General features: G+C 35.9%; 1 pseudogene; it reads right to left on the bottom strand.

Annotated features, from left to right (window-relative positions):
- Window positions 1-3,488: 3,488 nt before the first annotated feature.
- LOC138168766 (RNA-binding protein 43 pseudogene) lies at window positions 3,489-11,230 on the bottom strand (annotated as a pseudogene).
- Between the last annotated feature and the right edge of the window lie 1,116 nt (window positions 11,231-12,346).

Raw genomic sequence — 12,346 nt, 5'->3', positions numbered from 1 at the left:
ATCTGCTGAAGAATAAAATGCTTATATGTTTACTCATAAATGACAAGTTAACTGGTTCAAAATTAGGGCCTTCAATCCCAGGAGACTTATTTCTCTCCACTTATTGATTCACTATGGAAGAGGATACAGGTGACTCTTAGCTTCTCTGCCCTTGAAACAAATACCGAGATTTTTGAGGTTTTTCTAAGGATTTGTAACTGTCAGTAACATAGAGGAAACAGTCAGTGAGGAAAAAAGACACTCCTTTTTATTCCCCACCCCAGTTTAAGAACCATTGGGTTATTTCATTTTAGAACAATGGAAATGGACAGGCTAAGTGACTCAATGGAGTTCAAAGGTATTAAGGATCAGAAATCAGACCCAAGTCCAATGACTCTAAATCTTGGGTCCTTCCAACATCATTCTCGGTCAACAATAGCTTTGTTTTCATTGAAATAAGTTGATAATATCACGAACATTTATTATAAATAATGTTTATTATTATTTATCAAAAAGATGCATCATACAAGTTTTTACTTAAGATGAATGAATGAATGATTAATACATCTCACATGTAGAACTAGCTTTTTGTCTAAGTCCATAAATTTATGATGATTCCATTTTTAGTATTATTTATAATCAACAATTATATTATTATTAATCACAATGATTATCATGTTGACAATAATGATCACATTCTATCACAATGAAAGAAAGAATTGTATAGAACTTGGAATTCCAATAGGAAAAATTACTAAGAATCACCAAATTTCTTTAAAATTTTATGAAATAATGAAAAATTGTCATATTAATATTCAGACAAGCAATATTCTAATTAGAATGAAACATTGCCACTTTATACTTGGCATAATACTTCATACTTTAAAAATATTTTCACACAAAGACATTTGAGCTTCACAACAACTCTATGGATTAGATAGGGTAGGGCAGGTCATTATCACCATCTTTTATCTAAATGAAGAAACTGAAGTTTGCAGAATATCAGTGAGACTCAAACATAAACTACAGATTAAGGTACATTTTCCAATTTTTATTCAAGAAGGTTCAATGATACATTCTCTACAGTAATTTTGACAAAAATGACTCCTTGCTGTCACATCCTCAGAGATGAATTTTTCCTCCTTCTGTAAGCCTACAGAAGTGATCTACTGGTAGGTTGATGCTGCTTTCACCTCTGAATTATGTATTGCTGAATAAAATTAATTATCAGTATATTTAGTTACCTTGCTTCAAGTTTCTCCACATTAAAAACCATCCTCCACACAGATGCTATTGTCATAAAACACAGGTGTGACCATGTCATCTTCTAATCAGACTTTAATGGCCCCATGTCACCTCTAAGAGAATCAAATATAAATGCTTCGATTTGACATTTAAAGCTTTCCACAACCTGGTCCCATCCCACCTTCCCAGTCTTATTATACATTACCGCCTCCCACGTATTCCGTGGTCCAGCCATATCAACCTAATTGCTATTCCTCACACCATCATTTTTCATCTCTTGTCTCCAGACCTTTCCACTGTCTATCCCCCATTCCTTAAATGCTTGTTCCTCCTCACCTTCATCTCTTGGAATTCATGTTTTCCTTTAAGCCTCAGCTTAAGGGTAACTTTCCAGCTCCCCATTCCCTTTCAAAGCTACTTTGTATCATTTTCCTATGTGTTGTCTTCCTTCCTTCCTTCCTTCTATTGAAAGTTATGCTGACTCAGTTACCTATTGTTCCTAACGCTGCTTGTCAATCAGTGTTGGGGGAGGCATCACCCAGTCTGTAGTTTTGTATTACCTGCTATTTATCACATAACAAGTGACTCCCTACCTGTTTGTACCCGTTAAATATCATGTTGCCCTCATATACTGGCAACTGGGGAAGTGCTGAGATGCAATGGTCCATCCTCTTTGCAGACCTGGACCTATACTCTTTATAAAAGTTATCAGTAAAAGATGCCTCCATTTTGAATCCCTTGCTGATCTTCAATGATCAGCTCATCAACATTTTGCTACCTTGACATACTTTTAGTAAATTCCTTTTAATTCTTTTAGTCCTGAGTTTTGCCTTGTTAATCAGGGTGAAAGCTAGAACAAAGAATTTTCTTTTTCTTTTAACTCTTTCTTCCTTCTTTCCGTCCTTCCACCTTCTTTTCTACCTGTCTATCTACCTACCTATCCGCATATTTTATATATGCCTCTATATATGTTACCTGTAAGGATCAGGATCAAAACAGTTGATCTGGTATCTGTCATGGTCCCAAATATCTAACTGATGATGAATTGAAGGTTTGCATCAAAAGTTGGAAAATAAAACTCTCGCAGACTTTGATACCCTGCTGGGACTTGGGTGTGTAAGACAATATCACTGAGAGGATTCATCAGTAAAACCCAGAAAGGAAATGGGAGGAGCTTAAATTTCCAGATGACCCAGAAAATTTGGAGGGTGGTCTCTTCTTCAGGGTTCAGGGATGGGTAAGAGGGTTCATCAGTCAGTTCTCTTCATCTTCTTTTTTACCCTCCCTTTTACACCCCGCAATTTATCTCCACAGAAACCTTCCTTATTGTCTCTGTGCCAGGATCTACAAAGGTTTATTTTCTGTGCTTATTTTTTCTTTAAATGTTTATAAAAACATGATTCAGAAGTTCATTGCATCTTTCTTCATAAGTCCTTTATAGTTAATTTGGGTATTTGTAATAATCAAAATGACATTTGCTCAAAGTCATTCTTAAAACAATATTGCTGTTTAGTGTATACAATGTTCTCCTGGTTCTGCTAATTTCACTCTTCATTATTTCATACAAGTCTTTCCATGTTTTCTAAGATCCTTGAGCTCACCATTTCTTTTTTTTTCTGTATCAGCACTTCACTTTTATTTCAACAAGGAACTAAAAACACAGTTGATACTCATCATTTGCAAAATGAATAAACAAATTTGGACATATAAAATGGAATATTAGTGTGCTATCAAAAATTATGAACTTAATGACTACAGAGAATCAGGGAAAGACTTACAGGAATTGATACAAAGTTAAATAAACAGAGTCTGAAAAATAACACACACAAAGACTACAACATGTAAATAGAAAGAACAATCAAAACTGAATGTCAAGAAATTGTAATGATGAAACATATCGCCAAAGAAAAAATTTGGTAGAACAGCTCACCGGTACTTCCTTTAGAGAAAAGGGCTAAGGTGGTGATTGTCATGTGTTCAAAACAATACATTCAATGTCATATTTTTCCAATACGTTGACTGGTTTTGCTGATTTTTTTCTCATCCTCTTTACTTTTTTCTCTTTGTCATAAGGATGGCTTAAGGAAGAGGGCAATGGGAAGGAAAAGGAAGAAATGTAAGGAATATAACAACAAAAGATTTCAATAGAAATCTATTTAAAACAACAACAACAGACTCCTTGGGGAGAAAATTGAAGAAGAATAGCATGCCAAAAATCACAAATAATCTTCAAATATCAAGCAGTCTAACTAAATGGATATTTGTTAATTAATAGTGATCTGATTTTAAAATATTTCTAAGTCTCAATCTTACATGGTTTGTGTTGGCATTCTATTTGGAAGCAAACCATGTTTTTTACAAGTTTACTATACTGACAGAAGCATAATGATGACCATCTAGATGTTCTAAAGGATAGATTTAAATCTATCTTTTCCTAAGAAATTACTGGTTATGTGGTAAGATTTGAGAGTCCTTGGACATTTCAGCTGGAGTCATTGTGGTTTCTGAAGTAACCTTTCTTCCCTGCAGCCTTCAGGACAATTTTTTTGAACTGATAAGTATCACTAGCATTCCCTACGATGTCAATATGCTTAGAATTGCATTCTATCAGAATCTGGGGATACTGTGACTTCAACACTTCACATGGCAACACAATCTGTGTGCTTTCATTCATAGCCTTTCCTTCCAAAGATATTGTCTCTTTTATTTTTTTAAATTAATTTTCTTTTTTCCTTTTAGTTTACAGGATTCGATTCCACAATTCCTTGAGTTTCACATTTTGTCCCCCTCCTTCCCCTCCCCCCCATGGCGGCATATAGTCAAGTATAGAATCTGTAAATATTTTCACATTATACAGTAGTCAGGTTATAAAGATGGATTGTATCAGATGGAATGAAAAATGGTAAAGAGGACATAAAACCAAACAAGAAAAGGAAAAAGATCAGTTATTTTGCTTCCATATGGATATAAACTCAGTTCTTTCTAGTTCTTTCTCTGGATGCACACATTTCTCTCCATCATGAGTCTTTTGGGATTGACTTATATCACTGCATTGCTGAGAAGAGTCCAGTCTATCAAAGCTGGTCATCACACATACGTTGTGTCTGTAATTGTGTACAAATTTCTCCTGGTTCTACTCTTCTCACTCAGCATCAGTTCATATAAGCTTCTCCAGGTAAATATGAAGACCATCTGCTCCTCATTTCTTATAGCACAATAGTATTGCATAACATGCATATACCACAACTTGTTCAGCCATTCCCCAATTGATGGGCACCCCTTTAATTTCCAATTCTTTGCCACAACAAAAAGAGCTGCTATAAACATTTTTGTACATATGGGTCTTCCTCCCACTTCTATGATCTCTTTGGGATATAACCCTAGGAGTGATATTGCTGGGTCAAAGGATATGAAAGTATTTATAGCCCTTTGGGTATAATTCCAGGTTGCTCTCCAGAAAGGCTGGATCAGTTCACAACTCCACTAGCAATGCATTAGTGTTCCAATTTGCCCACATCCTCTCCAGCATTTGTCATTTTCCTGTTTTTGTCATCTTAGCCAATCTGACTGGTGAGATGTGGTACCTCAGGGTTGTTTTGATTTGCATTTCTCTAATCAATAGTGATTTAGAGCATTTCTTCATGTGCTTATAGATAGCTTTAATTTCTTTCTCTGAAAATTGCCTGTTTATATCCTTTGACCATTTATCAATTGGGGAATGACTTGTATTCTTATAAATTTGATTCAATTCTCTGTATATTTTAGAAATAAGTCCTTTGTCAGAGACATAGGTTGTAAAGATTCTTTCCCAATTTCCCACCTCCCTCTTAATCTTGGTTACATTGGCTTTGTTTGTACAGAAGCTTTTCAATTTCATGTAGTCAAAATTATACATTTTATATTTTATAATGTTCTCTAATTCTTGTTTAGTCATAAAGTCTTTCGGTCTCCACAAATCTAACAGGTAAACTATTCCTTGTTTTCTGAGGCTGCTTACAAAATCAACCTTTATACCTAGATCATGCACCCATTTAGACTTGATTTTGGTATATGGTGTTACATAATGGTCTATGCCCAGTTTCTGCCATACTATATTCCAGTTTTCCCAGCAGTTTTTGTCAAATAGTGAGTTCTTATCCCAAAAACCAGGGTATTCGGGTTTATCAAACAATAGATTACTATAGTCGTTGACTTCTGAACCTCATGTGCCTAATCTATTCCATTGATCCTCTCCTCTATTCCTCAGCCAGTACCAAGTAGTTTTGACGACTGCTGCTTTATAATACAGATTGAAATCTGGCATAGCTAGTCCACCTTCCCTAGCATTTCTTTTCATTAATTCCCTTGATATTCTGGACCGTTTATTCTTCCAAATGAATTTTGTTACTATTTTTTTCTAGCTCTAAAAAGTAGTTTTTTTGGTAAATTAATTGGTATGACACTAAATATATAATTTAATTTAGGTAAAATTGTCCTTTTTATTATATTTTATTATAATATATCATATTATATTCGACCCAGCCATGAACAATTGATATTTTTCCAATTAGTTAGATCTTATTTTATTTATGTGAAAAGTGTTTTGTAGTTGTGGTCATATAGGTCCTGGGTTTGTTTTGGCAGGTAGATTCCCAAATATTTTATAATGTCTACAGTAACTCTAAATGGGATTTCTCTTTCTATCTCTTGCTGTTGAATTTAATTGGAAATATACAGGAATGCCAAGGATTTATTTTATATCCTGCAACTTTGCCAAATTTATTTATTGTCTCAAGTAGTTTTTTACTTGATTCTCTAGGATTCTCTAAGTATATCATCATATCATCTGCAAAGAGTGATAGCTTGGTCTCTTCTTTGCCTAATTTAATTCCTTTGATTTCTTTTTCTTCTCTAATGCCTACTGCTAACATTTCTAGTACCAGATTGAATAAGAGGGATGATAGTGGACACCCTTGTTTCACCCCTGATCTTATGGGAAATGCTTTAAGTTTATCCCCATTACATATAATACTTGCTGATGGTTTTAAATAGATGCTACCTATTATTTTAAGGAAGGCTCCATTTATTCCTATACTTTCTAGTGTTTTTAATAGGAATGGATGTTGTATTTTGTCAAAAGCCTTTTCTGCATCTATTGAGATGATCATGTGGTTTCTGCTAGTTTTATTGTTGATATGATCAATTATACTGATGGTTTTCCTAATATTAAACCATCCTTGCATTCCTGGAATAAATCCTACCTGATCAAAGTGTATTATTCTTATTCTTGAGATAAGTTGCTGTAGTCTTTTTGCTAGTATTTTATTTAGAATTTTTGCATCTATATTCATGAGGGAGATTGGTCTATAATTTTCTTTCTCTGTTTTATATCTTCCTGATTTAGGTATCAGTACCATATTTGTGTCATAAAAAGAATTTGGTAGGACTCCTTCTTCACTAATTTTCCCAAATAGTTTGTAGAGTATTGGAATCAATTGTTCTTTAAATGTTTGATAAAATTCACTAGTAAATCCATCTGGCCCTGGAGATTTTTCCTAGGGAGTTAACTGATGGCTTGTTTGGTTTCTTTTTCTGAGATGGGGTTATTTAAGTAATTTACTTCCTCTTCAGTTAATCTGGGCAACTTGTATTTTTGTAAATATTCATCCATTTCCCTAAGATTGTCACATTTATGTGCATACAATTGGGAAAAATAATTCTTAATTATTGTTTTGATTTCCTTTTCATTGGAGGTAGATTCATCCTTTTCATTTTTGATACTCATAATCTGGTTTTCTTATTTCTTTTTTTATCATATTGACTAAGGGTCTATCAATTTTGTTGGTTTTTTCATAAAACCAGCTCTTAGTTTTATTTCTTAATTCAATAGTTTTCTTAATTTCAATTTTATTAATCTCTCCTTTGGTTTTCAATATTTCTAATTTAGTATTTAATTGGGGATTTTGAATTTGTTCTTTTTCTAGGTTTTTTAATTGCATGCCCAATTTGTTGACCTCCCTTTTCTCTAATTTAATCATGTATGCACTCAGGCATATAAAACTTCCCCTAAGAACTGCCTTTAATGCATCCCACAAATTTTGGTATGTTGTCTCATTATTATCATTCACTTGAATGAAATTACTGATTGTTTGTATAATTTCTTGTTTGACCCACTCCTTCTTTAGGATTAAATTGTTTAATCTCCAATTAGTTTTTAGTCTGTCTTTCCATGGGCCTTTATTGCATATAATTTTTATTGCATCATGATCTGAGAAGGATGCATTTAATATTTCTGCCTTACTGCATGGAATTGTGAAGTTTTTATGCCCTAGTATGTGGTCACTTTTTGAGTATGTGCCATGAACTGCTGAGAAGAAAGTATATTCCTTTTTATCCCCATTCAGTTTTCTCCAGAGATCTATCATACCTATCCTCTCTAAAATCCTGTTCACCTCCTTAACTTCTTTCTTGTTTATTTTGAGGTTGGATTTATCAAGTTCAGAGAGGGGGAGATTAAGGCCTCCCACTAGTATAGTTTTGCTCTCTATTTCTTCCTCTAATTCCTTTAACTTCTCCTCTAGGAATTTGGATGCTATACCACTTGGTGCATATATGTTAAGTAATGATATTGTTTCATTCTCGATGGTGCCTTTTAACAGGATATAGTTTCCTTCCTTATCTCTTTTAATTAGGTCAATTTTTGCTTTTTCTTTATCTGAGATAAGGATTGCTACCCCTGCTTTTTTTTTTTTACTATAGCTGAGGCATGATATATTTTACTCCAGCCTTTTACCTTTACCCTGTGTGTATCCCTCTGTTTCAGATGTGTTTCTTGTAAACAGCATATTGTAGGATTATGATTTCTAATCCATTCTGCTATCCATCTCCATTTTATGGGAGAGTTCATTCCATTCACATTTACAGTTATGATTGTTATCTCTTTCTTTCCCTCCATCCTATTCTCACCCCTGTTAATGTTCACATTTCCCCCCTTCTCCCTTTGCCTCCTTAATAATTTTCCTTTTGACCACTGCCTCCCTCAGTGTTCCCTTATCAGCCCCCTCCCTTTTCCTCCCCTTTCCCCTTACTTCTTCCCTCCCTACTAGCCACCCCCCCTTTCATAATCCTTCCCCCCTCCTACTGCCTGTAGGATATTTTTATACTTAATGAAATATGTTATTTCTTCTTCGCACCAAGAGTGACTGGAACAAATCTCATGCAAAGCTCCTCTCCCTCCCCTCTTTCCCTCTAAAATGATACTTTTTACGTTTCTTCTTCATTTAGTCCTATGCTTAACTGGTTGTTATTCCCTCCTTGCACCAGAACCAATGAAGGAAAAGCTCATATGATTCCCATCTCCCTCCCTTCTTTTCCTCTGCTATACAGTTTTTATGCCTCTTTGTGTGGCATAATTTACCCTTTTCCCCTTCATTCATTCCCTTTCTTCCATTGCAGTCCCTTTTTAGCCCTTAATAAGAATGTTTTTTAAATCACCATTTTGTGTATTTTATAGTCATACCCTCTACTTGTCTATAACCAGTTTGCTCTTATCAAATAGCAGGGTGTGTGTGTGTGTGTGTGTGTGTGTGTGTGTGTTTGTGTGTGTTTTCCTTGTTTACCTTTCTATGTCGCTGTTGCATCTTGTAATTGGAGGTTGAATTTTCCATTGAGTTCTGGCTTTTTTATCAAGAAGGTCAGGAACTCTGTCATATCGTTGAATGACCATCTCTTTGCCTGGAAGAATATGCTCAGTCTCGCTGGGTATGTGATTCTTGGTTGTAACCCAAGCTCTTTTGCCTTCCAGAAAATTGTATTCCACTGCCTCCAATATTTCAGTGTAAAGGCTGCCAAATCCTGTGCGATCCTCACTGTGGACCCTCAATATTTGAATTGTTTCTTTCTGGCCGCTTGAAGTATTTTCTCTTTTATCTGGTAGTTCTGAAGTTTGGCCACAACATTTGGAGGGCTTTTCAGTTTGGGATCTCTTTCAGCAGTTGTCCGGTGGATTCTCTTGATTTCTATTTTACCCTCAGGTTCTAGTATCTCAGGGTAGTTTTCCTTAATGAGCTCTTGGAGAATGTTGTCCAGGCTCATTTTTTCACCATGATTTTTTGGTAGGCCTATGATTCTCAGATTATCTCTCCTGGCTCTGTTTTCCAGGTCACTTATTTTTTCTTTGAGGTATTTAACCTCTTTTTCTAATTTTTTATTCTTGTTGTTTTGCTTGACTAATTCTTGGCTCCTCATAGAGTTATTTGTTTCAATTTGGTTGATTCTAGTTTTTAGCAAATCATTTTCCTTGGTTAATTTTTGGAGCTCCTTTTCCATATCACACACTTTTCTGTTTAGGGAGATGTTTTCTTCATTATAATGTTTTTCTAATTCTGCTATTTTGGTTTTGAGAGAATTATTCATTTTGTCTTCTATCTCTCTCATTCAGTTTTCAAAGTTCCTTTTGATCTCATCTAGGAGAACTTTCTGTGCTTGGGACCCATTCCCTGTTGATGTTTCAGCTGTGGGTGGAGTCCACATTGCCTCCCTCTGAGTTTGGTTCCTCCCTCTGAGGATAGTAGGACTCCAGAGTCTTTGTCTTTGTAGTCTGCTTCCTACCAATTTTGAGACAGGGCCCTAGCCCCGCCCTTCCTCTGGGGATCCCAAGCCTTTACTGTAGAGTGTTTTGCCCTGGGAGCTACTATGTTTTCAGCGGGGGGTTGGGGAGGTGGTGTTGGAGCAGGTGAGGTTCACTCTGTCATCCTGGTCTTTGGAGGTCCTGATAGGGGCTTTTTTTTTAAATTTCTGGGCTATGAAGTGGTAGCCCCAGGAGTATTTGCTGTTCAGGACAGGGACCCCTGTATTTGGTTCTTATCTTGCTCTTTCCAGTCCCAGACTTTTGGTGATAGTCCTGGTAGTGGCCCTTGTTGGTGGGAAGACTTGCCCTCCAAGTTGATCAGGCCCCTTCCAGGCCTGTCTCTGAGTCTGCCGGCTGCGCCTACTGGCCTGCCTCTGCCTCTCGATATTGTCTCTTTTCGAAGCTCAAGGGAAAGAGTGTATGAAAATTCCTCAATTCCTTCACTTTTTTCAAGTGATAAGAATGAGAATCAACATGAGAAGCTCTTAAACATATTGTGGGGACTTCATCATTAACTATCTACTGACTCAAGACATTAAAGTCTTTTAAAATCTTTTCATACATTTAGTTACCAAGCTTCATGTATTTAAATGCATCTGTATCAAGCACAATTATCTGTTCATTTCCAGTAGTTTTTGGATGGCCTGGGGACATAGATGAGCTTTATTCTGAAGTGATTTCCTTTTTCTTCCTGTTTCTCAGATCGACACAATTTGTGTCGTTTCCATGAAGAGAACTGGCCCTTAACAACAGAAATTCCTTTAGCTTCTTGATCGCTAAAAATGATCCTTTAACAATGACCCTTCCATGGGGTTCCACAAGGTAGAATTTCAAGGACGGAACTTTCTCTTTAAGTTCTGTCACCAGATTTTCTAGAATAACTTCCTTTCCAAAAATGGATAAATCAAGGTGAACAAAAATACAATGAATGATGTTTTCACTAAAATGAGATACAGTGAGACAAGTTGGAAGTTGTCCCTCCACTGTTAGACTGTGTTTCTTCTTTTTAAGGACATTCTCAACACCTTTTATTTCTTTGAATGTCACAAATGCAACTCCTTCGAATTTTGTTGGATATGTCACATTTTCTTCTTCTCCATCTTTGTCATAAAACTTCTGGATATAATTCTTCAGAATATCTGCCATGGCTTCATCATTAAAATTTCCAACAGGAATATTAGAAACCACGATTGTCCTTTCATATCCTTCAGGTTACTTGACTTTTTGAAGTGATACCACGGCTTGAGAAGCCTGCCAGTGGCTTAAGGCCGCGGATTCCACAAAGAATCCTGCATCCGAGGCGGAGAGCTGGCTGGGCTTTAGCTTAGCTTTCCTTCCTATGGCATAATGTGCGAGCTCACCATTTCTTACAGCATAGTAGTATTCTATCACAATCATATACTACTGTTTGTTCAGACATTCCCCAGTTGACTGACATCCCTGCAATTTCTTTGCCACCACAAAGAGGACTGCTGTACATTTTAGAACATATAGAAATTCGGAGAACGTGAGCCTTCATTTCTTCAAGGAATAAAAGGTAGTCTAATATTCCTGAGCGTAAAGTTCAGGAAATAGAGCCTAGGGAAATAAGAAAAGGCAGAGTGGGGCCAAATTATGGAGGACATCAGATATTAAAGAGTTTGGATATCATTCCAAAAACAACAAGGAAACATTGAAGATCCTTCCCCCAATGGGGTTATATGACCAAAGCAGTTTTATTTTAGAGAAACTGTCCTAGCAGAGGTGTGCATGATGGATGAGAAGCAGAGATGACGGTGGTAAAGAAAACAGATGATAATGATAATAATTATCTCCTCCTCTTTGCCTCCTTCAGGGTAAAAATGTGCCCTTTCACTTTCTGGAGAGCATTATCTACATTTGTATCTTTTATTGAATACCCTTCAGTTAATTGGCTTACATTTGGTTCTCCTGGTTCTCTCCTATCATTCTGGCTACTGCATTGCCTCCTTAACTGATTCTTCTTCCTCACAATCCCTCATGGTTAGTGAGCTAGGCAAAAAAAAATAAATAAATAAATAAACAAAAAATAATGAGGAACTGACCTGATTAATGGCAGTGAGAATGGATAGAAGGGTATAAATGTAGAGAAAATTTCATGGTATAATTAGTAAGACCTAATTGGAAGGTGAGGGAGGAGTCTAAGTTAAGAACCAAGTTTTAAACATATTGTTAATTGTATTATTACAAAAATAATAATAACAGTAATCATCATTTATTTTTTTGCTTTAAGGTTTGCAAAGCACTTTATAAATACTATTTCATTTGATCCTCAGAACAAGTCTGGAAGGTAGGTTATGTTATTATTAAAGATAAAGAAGTTTTGGGGCAGCTAGGTGGCGCAGTCAGTAGAGCGTCGGCTCGGAGTCAGGAGGACTGGAGTTCGGTTCCGGCCTCAGACACTTAACACTCACACAAAAATACTAGCCGTGTAACCTTGGGCAAGTTACATAACCCCAACTGCCCTCCAAAAAAGAAAAAAAAACTAAAAAAAAA

The sequence above is a fragment of the Petaurus breviceps genome, unplaced genomic scaffold, assembly GCF_028583685.1.
Source record: "Petaurus breviceps papuanus isolate PSGF00001 unplaced genomic scaffold, PetGlider_PUasm1.0 37, whole genome shotgun sequence".
Lineage (NCBI taxonomy): Eukaryota > Metazoa > Chordata > Mammalia > Diprotodontia > Petauridae > Petaurus > Petaurus breviceps.
Note: the sequence above shows the minus strand (reverse complement) of the source record. Positions and strands in the feature narration are given on the sequence as shown.